The sequence below is a fragment of the Corvus moneduloides genome, chromosome 3 (genome assembly GCF_009650955.1).
Source record: "Corvus moneduloides isolate bCorMon1 chromosome 3, bCorMon1.pri, whole genome shotgun sequence".
Classification (NCBI taxonomy): Eukaryota; Metazoa; Chordata; class Aves; order Passeriformes; family Corvidae; genus Corvus; species Corvus moneduloides.
The window spans coordinates 93,928,824-93,950,252 of NC_045478.1; positions in this window are offsets into that span (position 1 = coordinate 93,928,824).

The window sequence follows — 21,429 nt, forward strand, 5'->3', positions numbered from 1 at the left end:
TCTGCAGTCATCCAACACTGACTCCACTTGTATAAAAGTTCCATAAGTCAGTTTTAGCCTCAATTTATAAGCTTTTTCACTTTTTAATTAATTATGTAGCAAACTGTAGCATTTTCATTTCCAGTATGCAGTAAATATTTTTATGCTAGATATCTAAAACTTATCAGAAGTATAAAGTTTTAGTAACATAAACCCTCAGATTTGCTATATCTCTTCATAATTGTAGAGCAGGTCCTCTTGATGTTACCATTTTTGCCAGGATTAAGGTTCAGCAAGTTTCCATCTAATGAAAACACCTGCCATTTTGGCCTGGTTCTAGGGCAAAGAACTTGTAACTGGGTGGAGGGAAATAATCAACTGCTTTGTTTCATTTTGAAGATCTGATGATAGGATGGAAGAAAAGAAAGGAAATAGGCTGCTACTTGGTATAAACAAGAAGAAAAATTCCTAATACCAGCAGAGCTAGGCTGTGGCCAGAGCTCAGCAGGATGGAGACTGTGCAGCTGGTGGTTATCATGCCCCGGCTTCACCGACCTGACCCACACAGCTGTAGGACATACTTTGATTTTGTGAGGAAGCATTGGTGCTAGGGATCAGCTCTGAGCCCTCAAAGCATGATGGAACTTGCTGTGGTTTTTCTGTAGCAATATGTTGGACATCTGAAGAGCTCTGTCAGTAAGACTGAGAAGGATATGAGAAAGCCATGGACTGGTGTGGGTGCTCCAGACCATGAGGCTGCAATGAGCCTATTGGTTCCTTTTTCAGGGTGTGCACACACTCTTGAATGAAAAGCAATTCCCTGGGGAGATTTCTGGGCAATCCCTTCTTTCCTAAGGCAATCAGTTTTCCGGATGGAGGGCAATGATCCGTGCATTGTAGGAGAACAAGGGGATACTGAGAGGAAACACCACTTGGAAGAAGGTGATCAGAGGCTGGAAACTGAGCCGGCTGCTACCTCCCACATTGGCTTGCTTTCATCTTTCAGTGTTTATTTCCCAGGCATGCCGCCAGCCTGGGGTGTGTGCTGCCAGCAATGCAGCGCTGCAGGGCATGCTGTGCACCGTGCCCTCAGTCTGCCACTCCTGGGTGACACTGCCCACTTTCTGTGCTATGGGCCACCGTGGTTGCTTCACCAGCCCCGAGCTGCCACATTAACCATGCTGCCTTAGCCCACATCTGCGGGATCATTGTTTTTCCGTGTGTCCCTGGCTGATCCTACTTCTGTGTTGCAAATTGTCTGACCCAGGCAACCTCTGCAGCTCTGGCCCCGAGCACTCTCTTCCACTCCCTTCTCCAGAGTTTATTCCTCTCTGCAGCCTAGAGCAATTCTGAGAAAGCAAATGCAGGCATAGACTTTAAATAAAACTTTTTAATTCCAGATGGAACTTAGTAAGGTTTGATGAAGTTAGTCAACTCCCCTCACTCCTACCACCATCAGCCACATACCAAACCTCAGTGTCAGGGGTTGTAAAACTGAATTGGAGTTCAGCAAGGCAAAAGGGCACCTTTCAGTTCTGGCTGATGTGGCAAGCAGTCTTCTCTGCAGACCCAGCATCTGTGCCCAGAAATCTGTGTGTCTGTGGAACTGAGGTATAGCTACAGTGGTAGGAATTTCCTGTGCTAGGGTGCTTTTTCTAGGCCATGGTGACACACAGCCAGAGGATTGCCTATGGGAGTCAGAGCAGTCATCAGAAGTGTGAGCATTTGATGCTGCTTCCTTACTTCCAGGCTTTTTCCATTCTGAGTGAGATGAACACTACTCTCTACTTCAGCTAGGCAGAGAAGAATAGTAATTTAGATGGAAAATCTAAGATAATAGCAAGGAAAGAGAGCAGGAGTAAAACAATAAGCACTTTCATTATCCTGCTGAGGAAATCTTGGTGTCTGTGGATAAATCCTGTCAGCAAAGGATACCTTGAAGCAAAAGGCTGATGAGCATGTACTAGATAAACCACAAGATTTGGCAAGAGGGACTTGCAGTAGGGACAGAGACCTCTGCAAAGCAGAAGTGGACAATCCTGGGAATGGTAGAACAAATGCAGGGTCTTGCCTGGTGTCTAATCTAACAAAATAATCCCAACATGGCACATCTCAGGATTAAGGATGAAGGAACCCTCATCAGCAGGCCAGCCAGCTCCTGCTGGGCACCTTCACTTACCAAGTGCTCCCTGCTTTGCCTTCACTGAACTCTGGCAGTTTTGCTTGCACGTGTAATCAGTTGCAGCATGGTGATCTGGTTGTTCACAAGCAGACTCACATTAATTTTACAGGGCCAAAAATTCTATCTTGCCTAAATAAATAGAAGGCAAGTTTGGTCTTAAAAATGCAAGAACCTCAGGTATCAGAAGAGAAATACACTTTTGAAATGTTCACCTGAACATCCAGCACACCTGCCCTGGCCACAGACCGCCCTTCAAAGAAAAGGCAAGGCTGGTAAAGTGACTGGACCAAACTGGAAGATAAGGTCCAAGTATTTTTAATCTGGGCTAACTGAACATGACTAGAAATAGAGGGGCATGAAATAAGGATACCACAGTGTTATCACTGTGGTGGAGGAAGAGCTCTGAAGGGGTTGGTTATTTGCTTTCTCCTTCAGTCCTTTGCTTTCCTCTGCCTGCTCCACTGCAGCTGAGCTGGGAAAAAGACCTAGAAGCCTTTCTGATTTTTTTGGAAGCTGAGTCATTTGGGTGGATGAAATAAGAACATCTATGATGCTTCTTTCTCCATTGTTCTGTACCTTGAATAAGCATCGACATCAAGGCTGAAAACATCAACTTTCTGATTTGGTTGCAGGTTCCTCACTTTGCATAGGTGTTAATAGTCATTCCTCCCGCCAGAAAAAGGACAGCCAGGCTCCAGGACAGCTTCAGGCAGGCACAACACATGCAGTGACTTTTAAAAGTACTCTGACATGTACAAGCACCACCCAAGACTGTAGTATGCGTTCTTGATCTTTCCTTTACTGAGTAATACAAAGCAACTGCTAGAACCGGTCCCTAGCCTACCCTCTTTTGCTTGTTTGTTTGTTCATTAAGTAACTTCGAATCATCCCAAGAGTCGAGAAGTCTGTTCTTGCAAGGAAGGTATAATTTTAAAATATTTTCCTTTGAAATGGATTTATTTGTGATCTAATCTGGTGCTCTGTTACTAATTTATGAATTGGCATACTTTTTGTCACCAGTATACAGTATCTACCATGGTCTTAAAATGACAGGGTCTGAAGGTTTTGAGAGGAAGCTGGACCATTTGCAGAAAATCAGTGTTTAGCATTTTCTGAAAACCAGGTCCCTCTTCAAGGTATTTCAAACTGAATACATAAAAGCAAAGAAACCCCAAATCATGAGTTACTTTTGAAAATTTTAGCCAGGGAACATTTTTTTTAGTGCTGGTTGTGGAATCATTAATTATCATTGCACAGAATGTAATAACAAAGCAGAGCTCCCCAATGGATGAAAGCAAACCACTTCTCTTGTAGCTTTTCTTTTTTTTTTTTTTTTTACAGCAATAATAAAACATATTATTATGCACTTCCAACCATGAATGTTCTCCAAAGCAATTTGATATTAAACTCCAAATCATCTGACTGGATGAGTTTTTACAGATTGTTACAGCAGAGCAAGCCAGGAATGTTATTAGAGTGGCCTGAGGCACAGTGCTGTTTCATGGAAAACGAGGAACAGTTAAAAATTTAAAGCGTCCCAAAATTCCTTTTCTCAAAGGGGATTTGTGGCACTGCGGAGATTAGAGCCATTCCTATCCAAGCTATATTCCTGAGGAGACCTCTGTTTGTGCCTATTTAGTCTAGAGGATCTGGTTTATTTCACCAGGGCAGAATACTAATGTGAGCTGGTGGTTCTGTTCTCTGGACTTGTTTCATTTTCCTTCCTTTCTTCAGCAGCAATGCATTTGCACAATTTTTCAGGCTACAGCAACAGTAGGAAGAGGTTGGGTTGAAGCCTAGTTAACACCACCCAGATGCATGCCAGGTTTGTATTTTCAGTCGGTCCCTCTGACTGTCCACTGTATTGCAGGATTGGCAGACCATGCCTTCCATGATTCAACATGCAGGACTGGCTTTCAGCACTTACAAGAGCACTTTTAATTTGTAGAAATCACCATTAGTTAGAGAGAGGTGAAGCAAAATTGTGACACCTGACAACACCAGCATCGACAGGGTTGTGTTACACCGACCAAGGTGTTTTACCGAACAACCTACAAAATGGCTCTAAAAAAATCTCTTTGTTCTACAGGTCACTTGATTGTCAGCATAATTTGAGTATAGATCGAAGCAGCTGGACAGTCCCCAAGAATATCTGTGCAAGCTGTATTCTTCTGTGGCAGTGCCTACCAGGAGGTGGTTCGGGAGACATTCTGGGTGGTGGCTTCACTCCACTTGGAGATTTCCACACTTGCAGAAAAGAAGTTTTAAACTTGTTCCGTGTTTTCAAAGCACTGAAGACCAGCAATATAGGATTTAGGATTTAGATATTTTATTCTCTTAAAAATCTGATGATAATCAGTATTGGTTGGTGTTAGTGGCTACTAATGTGATTTCTGAAGGCTGGCAGCTAAACACTGCCAAGCACCTCAATCAGGCCAGCAGCACTATGGTGATCCCCAGGGAGCCCAGGCTGTCCGAGGAGGAGAGAAACAGGCTAGGTTGGAAAGGAAGTGGGACAAAATTCAGGACAATAGACAAATTAAAGAAGTTGGGAAAGTTTTAGACATGAATTTTAAACCTAGAAGGAATTTAGATTGTCTTAAATGTGCTATATTTTGAAAATTTTCACAATAGTTTGACTTATTTTTTAAATGAGGGGCAACTTTTATCACATGTTCAGCTAACTAAATAGTAGCTAATAACCTTCTAAATTAGTTTTCTAAGCTTTGTCTCCTAGGTTAGAACAGAATATATTTATTAGCCTACCTACCTTGCCAGACACAAAGAGAGCATAGGTGTAGTTTAAGTGAATTACCTGGTAATAGAGCCAGGTAAGATAACTCCTGGATCGCCTCCTGCCTCTCACACACACACACACACACACACACACACACACACAGAGTGGTTTGGCAATGTCATTAGCAATGCACCAAGCACATCTGTCAAGCACAGTCCTCGTCCCAGGCCTGCACAGCTGGGCAGTGTTACACCTCCACTGGGCCTGGGCCAGGCACTGCTTCTTCAACCACCATGTCACCCTGTTCTGTTGGGGTGACAAAGAAAACAGTGAGCTTTGGGGCACTATTGTTGCTTCCCACAGGCATACCACATTGTTGGGGATCTTTTCCAGGTGCTGTTCTGGACTTCAAATGTGTTGTTGGGATGGACTTCGGTTAAGTCACCCAGGTTGCCAAATGGGAACAACAAACGGCACGTCCCATCAGACCTTCACTTCACCAAGTACTTCCGAGAGTGCCACGCTTCATTGCCAGCCACACAGTCCATTTTTGCATCGACAATGGAGTCTGCAATGTCTACCAGGACCAAGATGGGCTCCAGGAATACTCATAGACATGTCTGAGAAAGTAAGCAGCAAGCTATGGTTGTTTTCAAGCCTCTTCTGAAGTGAGAGGAGGCCTCAGGGGTACATCTCAAAGTGTAAAACCATGACCAGATTAAAGGAGATTTAAAGCACAGATTAAAAGGAGCCCTTATTAGAGAACACATTAGAAGAAGTAGGACAACCAGAACATTTTCTCAGGATGTGCTCAGAACCACACAGGAATTGTTTCAAAGAGCAGTGGCTCATGACTAAAAGAGACAGTTTAAAGTGTTTTTGGACATCCTATGTCTCTCATCTTCACCACAGGTTTAGCCTTGCATGGGCAAACAGTCCAATTCCAGCACAAGGGGCGCCTCATTTATTACTAAATGATGCTATTTAAATGTTGGCAGTTTGAAGCAAGGGTGCCATGCTAGATTTTTATGCTCTTATGATCCCTCTTCACCCTTTTTGGGATGAAAGCCTATTGGGGTTAACCTGCACATATTGGCTGGGTGTGAGCACAACTTACAGTCAAATGTTACTGGTTCCAGTGCTTATTTACCTAAGCGATTGTATTGTCTCCAGTCAGGCTATTTCCACTGATAAAGACCATTCTTGTCGTAAAGGAATGTACTAGTAGGGTTTCTTGTTTGTAACTAACTAGTAGATGGCCTTTTAGCTGACAATATCCCTAAAGTAAATGTAGCCGTAGGACTAGAACAAGATTTACTTGAAGAAACTCAAACATTCACGTTGAACTTGCCTTAAGATTTAAATGTCAGTTTCCTATCTTTGAAATATCTAACTCCCACTGATTCCAGTGAAATAGCTAATAACTACCCTTGAGGATTTGAACCTGAAGCATAACAGAAGGCAAAATATAACTCACAGAAATGCATAATAGAAAAATAATTATATTGTAAAAATAACTCGTAGTGCTGTTGCAGTGAATATTCTGCACTTGGATGTTTCTTTTAAAGGATTTACAAGATTTATAAATCTGGTTCTACAATGTTTTAGAACTCAAATCTGAGATAGACCATGGTTTTTTCATTGCTACAAACACATGAATTTAGTTTAAAATGGTCCAGCGTACAAGAATAAGTATGATTTTCTTGACAGGCTCTATTTTCTCCTATATGCATTTGATAATGTAAGCTACAGAATCACTCAGTTATTCCTGTTAAAGACTGTACCTCTGCAAAATTCTAAAAGTAAGCTCTCAAATCAGCGTGTTAGAGAAAACAAGCTATATTGACTGTTATAAGAACAATATATGTATTAAGCTTTGATGTTAGCTACCACCTGTGGGAAACATTAAAAGAAATTGGCAACAGCCAGCATTTAACTTTGTGTGACAGGAAATGTAAGCTTTGAGGCTAGTCCCAAAATCTAGGTGATTTTGGTCCAGAAGTCAAATTTTCATTTTTAGGCACAAACCACTGTAATTATAAACAGGCAGTTTGTACCTGCAGACAGACAATGAACTGTCTGGTTGCCCAAATGACACTTAACACTTCTGGTGTGCTTTTGAGTGAGATGCCTTTTGATGTACTGAATCTGGATATGCTTACCTTGGGTTCAGTAGAACATAACAGGTTTTCAGGTACCTTGTGGTCTCACTTTGTGAAATTAAAACATTTCAGGTAGCTTTGCACTCTTCATCATCTATATGATATCACTTATCAACCAACTGAAGACTCTATGTTTTAATCCTTGGAAAGACCGCTACACCTCATGTTCCTCAGAATCTCCTCAGGCCACACAAGTAAAATTTGGATGGTAAATCTGAGCTTCCCATTCAGAGCTGGACCCGAGTCCATCATTCCCTGGGCTTGGCCTATGCTTATTGAGTGAAAATTACTGTAGTGCCATCTAGTGCTACTCTGCTGATCCTTGTATTTGCTGTATAGTTCCCAAGGACATTGCTCTGGATTCAATATTCTATCTCTAAACACTGAAACATTGAAAAGGCAATTACCTTTCTTGGCAACATTCCCCATTTTTTCTCAGGCAAGTCATAGTATAGATTATATACAATTTCTATAACAGACTTTGCAGCAGTGCATTAAATTTGGCTTTGAGCAGTGTGACAGTGTGGAGTGGGGAAGGAAGTGGAGATTATCTTGCAAAGAGCATGTGTTCCCATATCTTCAAAATGTGCAACTTTTAAAAATAGGAATGCAGAAACTGCTCTGGAAAGTATGCCTATAGAAGGGAAGGAATCCTTGCTTGCAAAGATGATTTTGAAGCATCAAGCCCAGCCCAGTTAGTGAAGAAACTATTCTTTCCCCTGTATATATGGAGTGCAATCTCTGTTGAAAAACCTACAGGTATTGTCACACCCTAAGGAGATGAAAAAGACTTCCAAGAGTTTTTGTGCAATTCTGTTCACTAAAATGTACCTGGTTCATGCAGCAATTCTTCCTGTTAACCCATCCAGGTCTCCTGCATTCCAAGACTGGGAGAACTAGAGGATTTTGGTCTGGATATGGGACAGCTGCCCTAACTGTAGTTGAAAACCAGCTACCCAAAAGGCAGCATCTGGCTGTCTGCAGCCTGAAGCAGTGTGCCTTGAGACACTTAATCCCATATTATTGAAATGTTTCTAAGCTATTCCTACAAAGACAGTCCTAGTGAGAAGCCAATTGGAAACAAGCACTTGGGGGCTTGTGAAGATCCTGCTGGCTTCCCATCTACACCTGCAGAAGTTTTTGAATCTGACCTCAAGGCACCTTGTGGTCAAGTAAATGTGCTTTGTTGAATGTGACAGTGATTTTGTAAGCTGTGGTACAATGTGACCTGTGGCCTGTTAGATTAAAAAAGTAGCTGCTGTTGCCAGATGTTCCACGTGTCTCCTCAGACCTCTTATTTAAAGTACTGGCAGCAGCTACCCACAAGCAGTCCAGCACCCAGTGGGCCAAATGACTATTTCTGTTTTCTTGAAGAGCTATAATGTCAACACATTCATCTGAAGTAGTTCGAGGCCATGCCCATGATAGCAACTGTGGGTAAATAATTTCAGGTGTGTAGCAGGTTCCACTTAAATCAGTAAAGTCTGTCCTATGATTTCTTTCATCTCACAATCATTATATAGTTCAAGAACTATACTGGGCTTGCTCTTAAAAAGTTCTACTGACACTCCCAGCATCCACCTTTTCATCATACCTTCAATATGGAACTAAAATTAGACTCTGTTCCTGAAATGAATATATTGCTCTTCAATACACAAGCTGCAAATTGAACAATAAATTCTTGTCTTAGCATGGAATTAAGTTGAGCTAAGATAGGAAATTTTATGTTTCGCCACCTCTAAAATAATAAAGTAAGTAATAGAAATTGTTTTCCATGCTGTCAGCTTGAAACTTACAGCAATTTACTGGCTAACAGAGAAAATTTTGCCTGATAGGAGAACTATATGTAAGATAGTAAAATAGGTAACAGAGGGAAGTTTATAAAACTCTAAATGAATATTTACAAGAATTTAACCCAACATACAAATCTAGAAGCATTATCACCATTTTTTTTTACCTTAGGAATAGGCACAAACTTCCACATACTTGATATAAATGTCTAGACCTTATTTTGAGTGAATCCATGTCTATTTAATAAGCAGAATAGTGCCAACAATTTTATAGAGAGCTCCACATGTTTTTTTTTTCCTCTGGAATGTCTCCAAGCAAGTCACACTCTTAAAAAAAAAATATTTGGCCCTCATCCTGCAAAGCCTTGTGTGTGTGTCAAGTTTTACATGCTGTGAAGAGCCTCATTGATTTAAATAGAGTTACTCACAAAGTAAAATGTTAAGCCTCTGCACAGATTTCACCAGGTTCAGAACTTTTGTTTGAAATATATTTATGTGTTCTCAAGTTTCCTTTTGAAAGAGCCCCTACTGTCCATTGCTCCATTTTTGTGTACCCAACACTTTCTATAGCTGTTCTAGCATTACTCCAGCCTGAATTTGCTGGAACATTTCGCAAGATCCTGTGAACTGTGGAAGAGGAAACTGCAAGTACGAAACTTACCCAGTCTATATTTTTCACAGATCAAGACTGCAATACATGACACTTTGAGCAGTATTAATATATTTATGTGAGTTAGTGACAGATAGAATTTGATCCAAAAAAAGTGTCTAAAATACACTCAGCAGGATGCCCCCTGCTCCCCACCATGAATGCCAATAACTTTCATTCTTACAAAAGTTTCTAGTGCTGTTCCTGAAAAAATTCCAATGTGACTTGACAGTGACACAGTATAGTACCATATTCCTCACAGGAGCTCACAGGAGATTATTCCAGAGTCTCTGCTGCTGCCCAACACCTTCTCAAATCGCAAAGGGGTGAAAAACCCTCACGTGAGAAGACACTTCTCAGATTTTGCCATGTAAGTCCTACAGAACGACAGCAAACCTAACATCTTCCTGAAGTCTTTGAGGTGACAGTATAAGCTATTTCAGAGGTGTTCACTGTCTATCTTGGATCATGCTTAAGTTAGAAAACTGAAAGCAGTGATTTATAATTACCATCTGACAGCCATCCCTTTGGAACATATCACAGGAACTGTGGCAAAGACCAATATGGTTTAATTCAGGGATATTCGTACTGACTTTTACTTTCCATTCTATGTTAGCTCTGATAGGAGTTTCAATTTTAAGACCGTGCTAAACATGTCTCAGCAGTAAAATATACTAAGAGTGTAAACGAACTATCTAAATTTTACCCTTTTTTAAAGGTCAGGATTACATTCCTGTTTTATCTAGAAAATATTTCACACATTTTGTGAGAACAATGTATTAAACAAAATTGAGCTGATTGACAGTGGCACAGCTAAAGACAGTACACAACTGTCTCATTAATTTAAAATGTCAGATACATGTTCTGCTCTGGTATACTTCAAACAGGATAAGAGATTTAAATAGAACAGGTGTAGATGAATTTTCCACTGTCAAGCAATAAATATAACTTAAGAAACAATATAGAAGCAGAAGACTTTAAATACAAGTACTTCCTTCCCCTAGGAGTTGCACAGAGGAGCCAACACGTGACTTCGGAAGATTCAGTGACATCTGGCTTCACATTTTTCCTGCATATTATGTGATATTTGGCATATAAATTTGTCTTCTTTGATACTGTTCTGACTGCTAAACCTTTAACCTGACTTAATTTCTGTCTGAAGGACTTTTTCTTATCTGCTTTATTTTGCATGTTTTGTTGGTGGGTTGGTTGGTTTCTTTTTTTTTTTTATTACTCTTTGCTGCTTTTACCTGTGGGACAGAACTGGTCTAATTTGTCCCTTCTTTCATGGATGATCCTGAATACAGTACCAAGCAACAGAGTAGGGAACCAACCACTGCTCCAATACAAAACCTTTCCAGAGACCTGTGTGAATAAATGATCCTCCACTCAACCTGACGAAGGAAGATAAATAACCATCTACTTCTATATTAAGCATGTATTTATTGTGTAAGAGTCACGTAATGGGTGTGTGCACATGAGCATGAAGGGAGAGGTCAAAACACTGTTCTAGAAGATACTGGTGTTGAGTGCTAGAGGTTGATGCAGCGAGACATGGAGGCTTAAGAAGGTGAAGAAAGGAAGGAAGAGTAGGAAGAAAGCTGGAGAAAGGAGGGTGGGAGTGAAAACTAGGATGCACAGGAAGAGAGAAAAGTGGGTGAATGAACTAAAAGAGACGCGGCAAGCAACAGCAATGGGCTGGCAAATGGAGGCTGATGCAGAAATAGCAGAAGCCGAATTTTGGAGTTCAGGATGTGGTTGGGTCCAGAAGGACAAGGCCCTTCCCAGCTATTGCTGTGCATCGCTGGACAATGGGAGAAAAGAAGGCATTTGAGGGCTATGGCTTTTACTGCCTGATCTCAGCCTTAAATGGATGCTTTGAGGAAGGATAAGATTTTAAAATGCTGAGGGAGAGAGAAAGAAACAACAAGGGAAGGTGAGATAGGAGACAAGCCTCAATGTGACTTGTGATTTTATTTCAGGCTGCTTGCCAACGCATGTTTTATTTATTTTTCTGGTTACTATTGGATAATGTAAAAATGTGTGTCAAGTTGTGACCTGTCAAACGTGCTCAGAGGGTTTTCAGTCCTTAACAGGGAAAAGATTCTGCCACTCCCCAGGTTAAAAATTTAATATGGCCAAGGGCTGTCTGTGAGTACAGTGGAGAATCCAGTTGTAGCAGTGGAGGTGGTCTCTGATAAAGATACCAGATAAAAGTGAAAGCAAACTGGAAACTCAGCTGTGCAGAAGCCTGTAAGTGGGAATGTCATCTGTAGCCTAACATCACACTGAAATAAAATACATCTATAATGAACTCTTCCAGCCTTAAGAAAGATTCTGATACCTTGATGGCCTCGACTATGGCACATTGGTGCCTGGGATCCTCTTCCCAGCTGCTGCTGCTCTTCCAGTGGGAGGGAGGCTGTCTGATCTGCACTGAGACCTTGACTCGTAGTTGTGATGGCAGGAGGAAGCCCATTTCAAACTGTCTCGCCCCAGATATCTTCTTTATCCCTAACCCAGAACCTTTAAGAGTGAAGAGGAAATTGCACACTGGATGCTGTCATTGAGCTTCAGGGCTCAGGGCTCAGGTGCAAAGGTGCTGCACCATCCATCTCCCTGAGGCACCTGGTCCTCTATCAGGCTCCACTGCTGGGGCAGGAGAATTCCAGAGCCAGTACTGCAAAGCCAGCCTACAGAGCAGAGGAAGGATGGAGGGAGTTATTTCACCCATTCTCTGTTCCCTGTTGTCAAGTAATAATGCATGGGCAAGTTGTTTTCATAACTCACTGCAGATTATCTGGTATTTAATAGGACTTGCTGGTTTTGCTTTCAAAAGAATTGACATGTTGCAGGATTGTCAGCTCTGAAGCCAATCTCTGGCAAAGCTATCCCATTTCACATTGCTGACTAACACACCCATCTCTCAGTGGCACTGTTTCTTATCCCTTCTGTTTAATAGTCAGATTGATTTTCACTCTTTATTACCATTACTTTAGTTTTACACAGTTCACTGCTGTAACTCCAAATAATCTCCATCTGGAATATCACTTTGGCTCTCTTTTTTCATATTACTGGGAACTCATTTAGTTTTGTCAGTGTTTCAGTTTAACTCTGCCTTCTTTTTTTTTTTTTTTTTTTTTCCAATTTTGGTAGTGACTTGCTGGAAGGTTGTTAGCTGAGTTTCTTGGGGGATTGCATTAGCTTTTCATTCTGGTTTAAAGGTACAAAATGCTCAAAGTTAACAGATTGTGTCACAGCAGAGGTGTCATAATTTTTTCAAAAAACAGGAATAATGCTTGTAATGGATTCCTTTTTTGTCTTCCCAACACTTGCTGTATATTTGTGATGGACAATATCAAGTTAGCAAGTTTAGATATAAACTTTCACAACTGTTCAGTTGTTTTCCCAATCTCTGTAACTCCTTTGTGGAAGTGGAATGCCTTTCCCCCCGCTCCAATATTTATGCAGTTTCATGTCTCAGTAAGTTTAAATATTATTTTTATTTAATAGCAATAATGTGGACTTCTATATAACTTTGTCTTTCCATAAGATTGGTTTTTCTCTATTATTTTTTCCCCTTACAAATGTAAGAGACATCTTAGAACAGACTTGCCTTTTTATCAAGTGTTCAATTAAAATCAGTTAAAGGCTCCTCTTTATGATTTCTGCACATGCAGAGCAGAAAGCAATGAACTGATTCAGGACCAGGCTCGGTCCTCTTTTTCACAGCAGATCCAGAGATCTCTGCTGACTGCTCTGGAGTTGTGGTGTCTTCGTTCACATGAGAACAAAACTTCTGCTTTAATGTCTAGCCAGCAGCACAGTTCTCTTATTGTCAGGAAGATGTTAATTCCTGTTAGTGTTTAAACTTTGCTTTCAGAATGGCAAGTTGACACCTACTGGTGCAGCAATCAAACTCTCTCAGATATGAGGGATTAGCTGTAGATGTCTCTTAACCTTTTTCCCCTTCCTTGGGCCTAAAATTTGGCAGATTCATAATCTGCTCAGGAGCCTTTCTGTAATATGGCTGAAATGTGTTTTACAATGAAGTGAGGCAAGAAATGGACACAGAAATTATTCTTTTTATTTTCTATTCATTTAGCACTGCTGTGTAATTTGAGATTCTCTGGCAGAAAAAAAATACTTGGTTTGCTGATGTGACTTCTGTGATCTCCAGTAAATATTGTCAGAATTGAAAAGTTTGAAAAGGAGTTTTCACTCTCTGAGTTTTCAGTAGTCTACTCTTATCCAACTCTGTAGATTTCATTCTAGGCTTCTGCATGTAAATTGAAGAAATCCTGTCCCAATAAATAGAGCTTCCCTTCAGTAAGAGAGACACTGACAGAATCCTTCCCCCCACTCCACACAGATAAAATCCCTTCTTTTGTGGGGCCAGAGCTCTTGGGTTTACCTTAAGGGTTTCAGGGAAACTGGAGAAGGCTGGCCCTTGGCGTTTGCCATTTCAAAAGCCAGGCTGGGTATCTTTCCACTGGAATTGGTGGGCTTGGTTAGTGAAATCCAGCTGCCTCTGCCATGCCAGAATAAGACAAGATGATCTGCAATGGTTCTTTCTGGCTGCAGGGCTTATGAATAAATGAAGTGATTAAGACATACGGAAAAAGCCCACGTTCTTGAGGAGTCTTAACAGTAAATATGTTCATGTGCATGAGAAGCAGAGTTAGAGAGGCTTAAAGGACCTTCAAATTATTTCCCAAGATCTGCAAACTTTGCTTTCTATTTTTTTTAAGGTAAAGGTTTTCCATAGAATTCATCTGTAATTTGAACACATCTGGCACCTTTTATTATTTTTGTGTAGTTAATTACCTTCTGCTCCTGACAGAGGACTACTGACATGGCACTGTAACAGCACTAACACTGTGGCTGCAGGATTCCCATGTGCCATTCATTCTGTCACAACACATTTTTCTACCCCTGGGATATTTTTCAGCTCTTACTGACTGATCTCTTCTACAGTGGAGAGACACTAAAAACAGTAGTGGGTTCTGCTGTTATATGTTTGCTTGCTAAAAAGACTTACTCCTTTTGTTGAGATATTTACAAAAACTAATTCAAGTTGGTTTAGAAAACATATGAGTTGCATTATTTTTTCTAAGAATTTCAATGGTTTAAAGAAAGTATCTTTTTATAGCTCCTAGGCTCTGAAGGAGCATAAGTTTTCCATAAAATAATGCTTTATTTTTCAAAAAGAGTTGGGTTTACTCCACATGCCAGAAGTTAAGATATTTGAGAATGTGAAAATCTATTTCTATTTTCATTGGAAAAGAATTCCCATTTCTGATGATATATGATCTTACAGCTTTGTAAGGTGATATTAGCCTCTATTACTGCTAACATTTATTTTGGACAAAAAGTCAGTGGGGAAGACTATGGGGCTTAGCAAGAGAGTTGAGACCATAGTAACTACATTAATTGTCCTGGCACTTCTAATATTTCTTCAAATAAATTTGTCTTAGTGTTACAGATCCATTACAATTAAATGCCAGTCAGCTTTACAGTGTTGTAATGTGGTTTTTAGGATTTAGAATGACATCATATGAAATTTTTTCTCAGACCACTGTATTTTTTTGAAATAAAGCTCATTGTTAAGATAATTATTTACCTTGTCTTGCCTTAGAGATTTGCCTTTTCTTTATAACAATGCTGCCTCCACATCTTTCAGATAAGGGCCATGCATGGAGCTGGGCACCTCAGCTGCAGCCCCAACCTTGTTTAAAAGTTAGTGCAAAAAAAAGGAAAATTCTGGAATGAAGTGAAAACAATTAAATGGAAGGACTGAACTGAAGTGCAATGAAATGAACCGAAACTTAATGAAATAATACTCATAGAAATCTTGAGATATCATTTCCTTTCATACAAATAAAGAATTTTCATAAAAGGAAATTAAATGAGAAATCAATAAATAAAGTGAAATAAAAAGAGAGGAAAGGAAATAGAATGTAATTAAATGAGATTGAAAAAAAGAGAAAATTCTGAAATTAAATGAAAACAGTTAAACACAATGGAATGAACTGAAGTGCAGTGAAATGACACGAACCTTAATGAAATGATACTCATGAAAATCTTAAAATTTCATGTCCTTTCATGAAATGAAGAATTTTCTCTTCATGAAAGGAAATGAAATAAGAAAAGAAGGAATGAAGTGAAATGAAAAGACAGGAGAGGAAATGGAATGAAATGAAATGAGATTGAAAAAAAAGAAAATTCTTAGGAGAAGTTGTATCATTGAAATGGAATGGAATAAAGTGAAGTGCACTGAAATGAACCGAAACTTAATGAAATGACACTCATGGAAATCTTGAGATTTCATTTCCCTTCACGAAATGACAATTCTTCATGAAACAAGAAATCAGGGAATGAAGTTAAATGGAAAGACAGGAAAGGAAATAGAATGACATGAAATGAAATTGAAAAAAAGAGAATTCTGAAATGACTTACAGGTGTTCTAAGCCCTTTTGCAGCAGCAGCTGGAGTCTGCTTGGTGTGTAAGAAGACAACAGATGCTTCTGATTAGTTAACTGAATCTCAGTGGTTCCACAGCATGTGCTTCAGGAAGGAGTTTCTCTTTCCTTGAAATATTTGATGGAATTTGCCAGAATCTGAACTATTAAAGCTGGAAAGTTACTCTCAAACTTTGAATGCATCCCTCTCAGTCCTAATTTTTTGCCAGCTGTAATCTTGTTGAGTGGTCAACTTGAAATAAAGGGCATAGAATGTAACATTCAGCTACAATCAACCCTATGTAATCATTCTATATTATTTTTTACACTCATGAACATTCAGGTTGCCTGTACAGTCTATATACACCTATCCTAAAGTGTTAAAGTCCCTGAATGCAAACACTAAGCAAACAATCTGGGGGTATGAGGGGTGTGGGGAATGCTACAGACATCTGTGGTTGTGATAAAAGGAGTTAAGTACTTTGCTCTGTCTTCAGTTTCCTGATGACAGGAGTGGAAAACAATTACCATTTTTCCAATTGAATCCTAAGTTTATTGTCTTGGGAACATTCCTTGCAGATGACAGAAAGAGAAGAAACTATCCTACCAGATGTACTTCTAGCTATTCCATTACTTATCTCTCCTGCCACTTGGAAGTCTGTTTATTTGGTTTATTAAATATTACAGCTTACTGTTTAAAATGTCATACAGCAGGACTGGTAGAACTGCTGTGTTATCCTCCTTTGTTCAGCTCTTATGTGACAAGGTCATTGTTTAATGAGTGTAGGCACATATAACCTTCAAGACACAACAAGGCAATAAACTGTTCTCTTTTTCCTGTCGGCTGTAAAATCTGCAGGATGACTGACAATTATAAACACCTCAGGAGGTGAGGTATGAGATTCCTTTTAATACTGGATTCTGATATATACACTCTGTGTTGGAGGCATGGTCTCCCTAGCAAAGAGCTGTGTTAAGCAAGTAAATTGGAACATATGAAATGTTCCATTCTTAAGGCTCCACTGCATCTTCCTGTTACTAATGGACAATCAACATCAGTAACTTCCCCCCTGCCCCACTCTTCTGTTTCTGCATCAGACAGAAAAAGCTAATTTTTGTCTGTCAGATTCAGACAAGGGCAGCTGGTGAACTTCTTAAGCACTTTACAATAAAGTATAAACTCCTGCCCCTGTGCTTCCTACATGGCACACACAGTTCAATGAGGAATGCATCATTCACAGGACCTTACAGTCGACATTGGTCTGTACTTTAAAAATTCATGTGATACAAACATTTAAATAGGTTAGCTCCATTTAGTTTCTACTGTCTCTTCACTGAGATGAGCAATGCAGTGATTAAACCCCATGCCATGATCCGTGTATGATACAAAACAGAGTACAAGTGCACACTTGTGAATTAGCTCAGATTACCTTTGTTCTGATGAGAATGAGTGCAGTGATCTGGGACAGAAGTGAGAAATGGAAGGACAAAGGCAGCACAGTCATTGTCCAAAACAGGTACTCACAGGTTGGTAGTCAGGCACAAGAGGCTTCCTGCCACCAGTGCAATTTGCACATCCAGAGGCAGCCAAAGCATGGCAGCTCTAGGGGGAAAAAATGGGCAGGAATATTGTTAAATTGATGGGAAAGGTCATTTATAGCTGTCACTCTATCTGAGCAAAGTAAATACAGGTTTTCCTGAATTCTGACAGCATTAACAAGACTAGAGATCTATAGCTGGAAGGGATTTCCTGGTATCATTTACCCATTCTCCAGCATCAGCACAGAATAATGCCTATCATGCTATTCCTGACAGATGCTTATTTTTTAACAGCTGCCAGTTAAGGTGATTCTGCAATGATCACAAGCAGCATTCCCTCATGCTACTTCATTGCTCTTCTAACCTGACATTTTTTCTAATTGCTAATCCAAATCTCTGTGATTACAAACTAAAGTAATTATTTCTTATCTTTGTATCTGGAGTGGTACAAAGCCAATTGAATCGGCTTCATGACAACTGAAAACATACTCAGCAGATTCCTGTAATTTCCCTTTTCTCAGTTTCCTCTTTTTTTTCAGCCTAGATTCCTTCTATTCTTTCTCAGAGCTCAGGGCTTCTGAGCTGCCTGTCAACTTTTCACTCAGCTCTCTCTAGGTTTTCATTCTTTTAAAAACACAGTGCCCAAAATGTCTGTGGAAGAAAAACACAGTGCCAAACAGATCCCAAAAATTATCTTCTTTGGCTTATGTGTGGTCCCGTTATTAAAACTTCCCAGAACATTGTTGGTTTTGCAATCCTGCCTTGTCAGTGACTCATGTTCAGATTGTGACCCACATAACCCAGGGTGCTTCGTTGCAGAGAGGGCTGTGGTGAGTGAGCCCTGCTTAAGGGTCTTTAGCTGACTCTGAGGGACAGATGAGGGTGGATCATGGGGTAGATCATGTCATGCTGTGACAGCTGTGAGGGAAGAGGGCCTCAGGGCCTGTATCCACCAGCCACAACCAAACTAGACACAGCTCAAGGATAATGCTGTCAAATAGTTTGCACGGGGACCTGGGTGCTATCAGTCCCAGAGAAAGACTTGTTCCTGCTGCTGGTTTTATGAGTAGATCCTTGTATTCATCAGGTCATTTAATACAATCAAAATGGACTGAAACAGAAGTAAATAGAGTCCATGGGCAGAGGGCAGTGGGGAAGAGAGATGTCAAGGACATGCAGGTCAGTTTAGATACCTACAGGTCATGGGTCTCAAGACTGTCATGCCTATGCCTTTCACTTTCAGTGCGCTGAAGAAAGACCAGAGGAGGGAGTTCGCGCCACTAATGGTGTGCTTTTCTTCAGGGCTTCTTCTCACCTTGCTTCCACCTCCAAATTAGTAGAGGTTTCATCCCACCTAAAATCTAAAACTGGTGTCATATGTAAGCCCCGTTTGGGAAAGGGAAAAGTCTGGGAAAAGAAGAACTACCTTTTGAGCTCTGGATTCACCCCATTCCAAAATAAATGTCTTAGAGATGAGGTATGAATCATCTCCTGAATGTGCTGCCTCTCTCCATTGATCAGTGAGGGAGTGACTAGGTCAGCCTTAGGCCAGGTGTCAAATTATTTGACAGCCATGGAAAGGCAATCCCAATTATTTCCTTAATGATGGGCCAGACTCTCTAGTCAAGCTGATTACTTTTCCAGAAAAGCACTCATAATCTGTTCCATGCATAACAAAATTCACTATATGTATGAGAATCCATAAAGTTAAGTTTAAATGCTGAATATCCTCTCTGTTCTCTATCTTCCACACATCCTCTGCCTCTAGCTCCAGTTATCTATAGCAGATTGTCTTTTCCCAGCCATTCCTGGCAATACCTCAATAACCAGCAGCTGGGTCACATTCATGGAGTCACAAGAACAAGACAAAGCTATCAGTTAAAAACTGTACCTCCTCTCCCTGGCTTTCATTGGCCTGCCATTAACTGACAAAGGGATGTCATTTTATTTTGCCTGCCCACATTTCTCGCAGCACGTAGAAGGAAGTGCAATTTGCTGTCACAGCAATTTTTCCCTTTCACGCTTGGCTAGACACACTGTACATTTCACACAGATCTTTTCACTCAGCTGCTGCAAGCAATGGCCCCGAGGTACCAGAAATCAGAGACTGCTGTCTCAGCTTTGTTAGAAGCCATAGAATTCTATGCTAAAACAACACACGCTTTACTCATCTTACTAAAACAAATACTTTGGTAGCAAACTCATGAAGTGCAAACTGTTGGCAGAAAGGTTTTGCTGGTAGATTTTTGCAGAGTAGCACTTGTACTAATACATACATTTATATGTATCTTTGGTTCTGTTTCTGCCAAACTTCATGAAAGAACTGGAAGGTAAACCTCAATCCCTAGAAAGAAGGATAATGAGCAGCTAAATGTGGAATGCAAAGGGCTGCTGTTATGGTTGGGTCATAAACTGCAGAACAGCTCCAGTCTAAAGCAGAAGCAGAAGATCATTTTCTCCATCCAGGCTGTGCTTGAAGATTTATCTAACACCGTACTTACCTCCATGAAGAGTACTGTGCATTTGCCACTAGTGGGCACACAAATGTTCTTTTCTGACACTGACTTGATCTACTAGTTCCAGTGTAACATCATGGGAGAGATAAGGGACTGGAAATCACAAGCACAGGAAGTCTTTTCTGTATCCTGATCTGCTATATTTGTATTTTGTAACTGGAAAAACACAGTTGTGTGAAATTAATTAGGTGATGGTTCAGAGCACCGTTAGCTTTTATTTTGGCTGAAAGCTCTTTGTAGCGATGTTCTGTACTCAGTGGTTGAGAGTTGGTCTGCGTTTTCAAACGCTAGATGGTGCCAAGGGTTCACACATAAAGAAAAGCAACAAAAATATTCCATTTACCAGCAATACCGGCATAGTTTGGTCTTTCTGTAGTTCTGTGAATTAGTTCAAAATCTATTCTTAGAATGTCTCAATACCAAGGAAGTGACAGTGAAAAAAATCTGTACAAGAGGGTACTAACCTAAGTAACCCAAGTCACAGCTAAATTATTGTTAGAGTCCCCAGAGAGAACAGCAATTCAGACATGAAGTTTCAATACAGGGACATTATCAGCACAGATCTAGTGTTTTCTTCAACAGAAATTTTTATATTTGCTCATTCAGTACTCTTACTGGTCTCACTATACAACCAAACTCTCAGGAAAGAGAAACAAATTACACCAACTTTAAATCAGAAATGTGTAATATCCACTGCATACTGCTTTACAGCAATATTTGGGGGAAAATCTGTAGCCATTTTTCAAGCCAGTATCATACTTTCTTAAGGCAATTTGTATAAAACTATTATCTGTGAGATTATCATACTGATAGTTTGCAGGAAGACTGTTATTAAATTAATAGCAAGCAAAGGTCAAAAAAAGGAGTATTTCATACCTCATCAGCTTTTTTATTCTAATACTCTATTGTTTCAAGTTATTGACACTGTTTGATTTTCCCAGTCCAGATTTTCCTGTTTGTACTCAGTCAGAGTTCTGAGGAAGAGGAGTGTCTGTCTGCCAAGGATATGCAAGACTGTGGAGTTATCTGAGTCTTGGGGAAAGTGCCCAGTTCATGCAGTTATCTGTCAGTACAGGTGCTAGATCTCAATCCTGCATTCAGGATTCTCGTAAGGAGCCTCTCGTGGATATCAATGTAGCTGGAAGAGAGTCTATCTTCTCAGTGGAGAGAAGCACCATTTCTTAAAGCCTTCTGATCCAAGTCTTTAGGAAGGATCCTTGGATCCACACTTGATGTAAAATTGTTCCCTGAAACCAGGCTGTGATGCCTCCCCAGTGCTGTCTCTGTGTGTTTTGTGGCAGTTCTGTGTACGTAAATAAAGGAAGTTCCTCCTCGATGACCGGCCCGCAGGACCACAGGTGCCTCTCCCCAGCAGGCTGACCCAGCCCACAGGACACAGGAAAAACATGCTGCA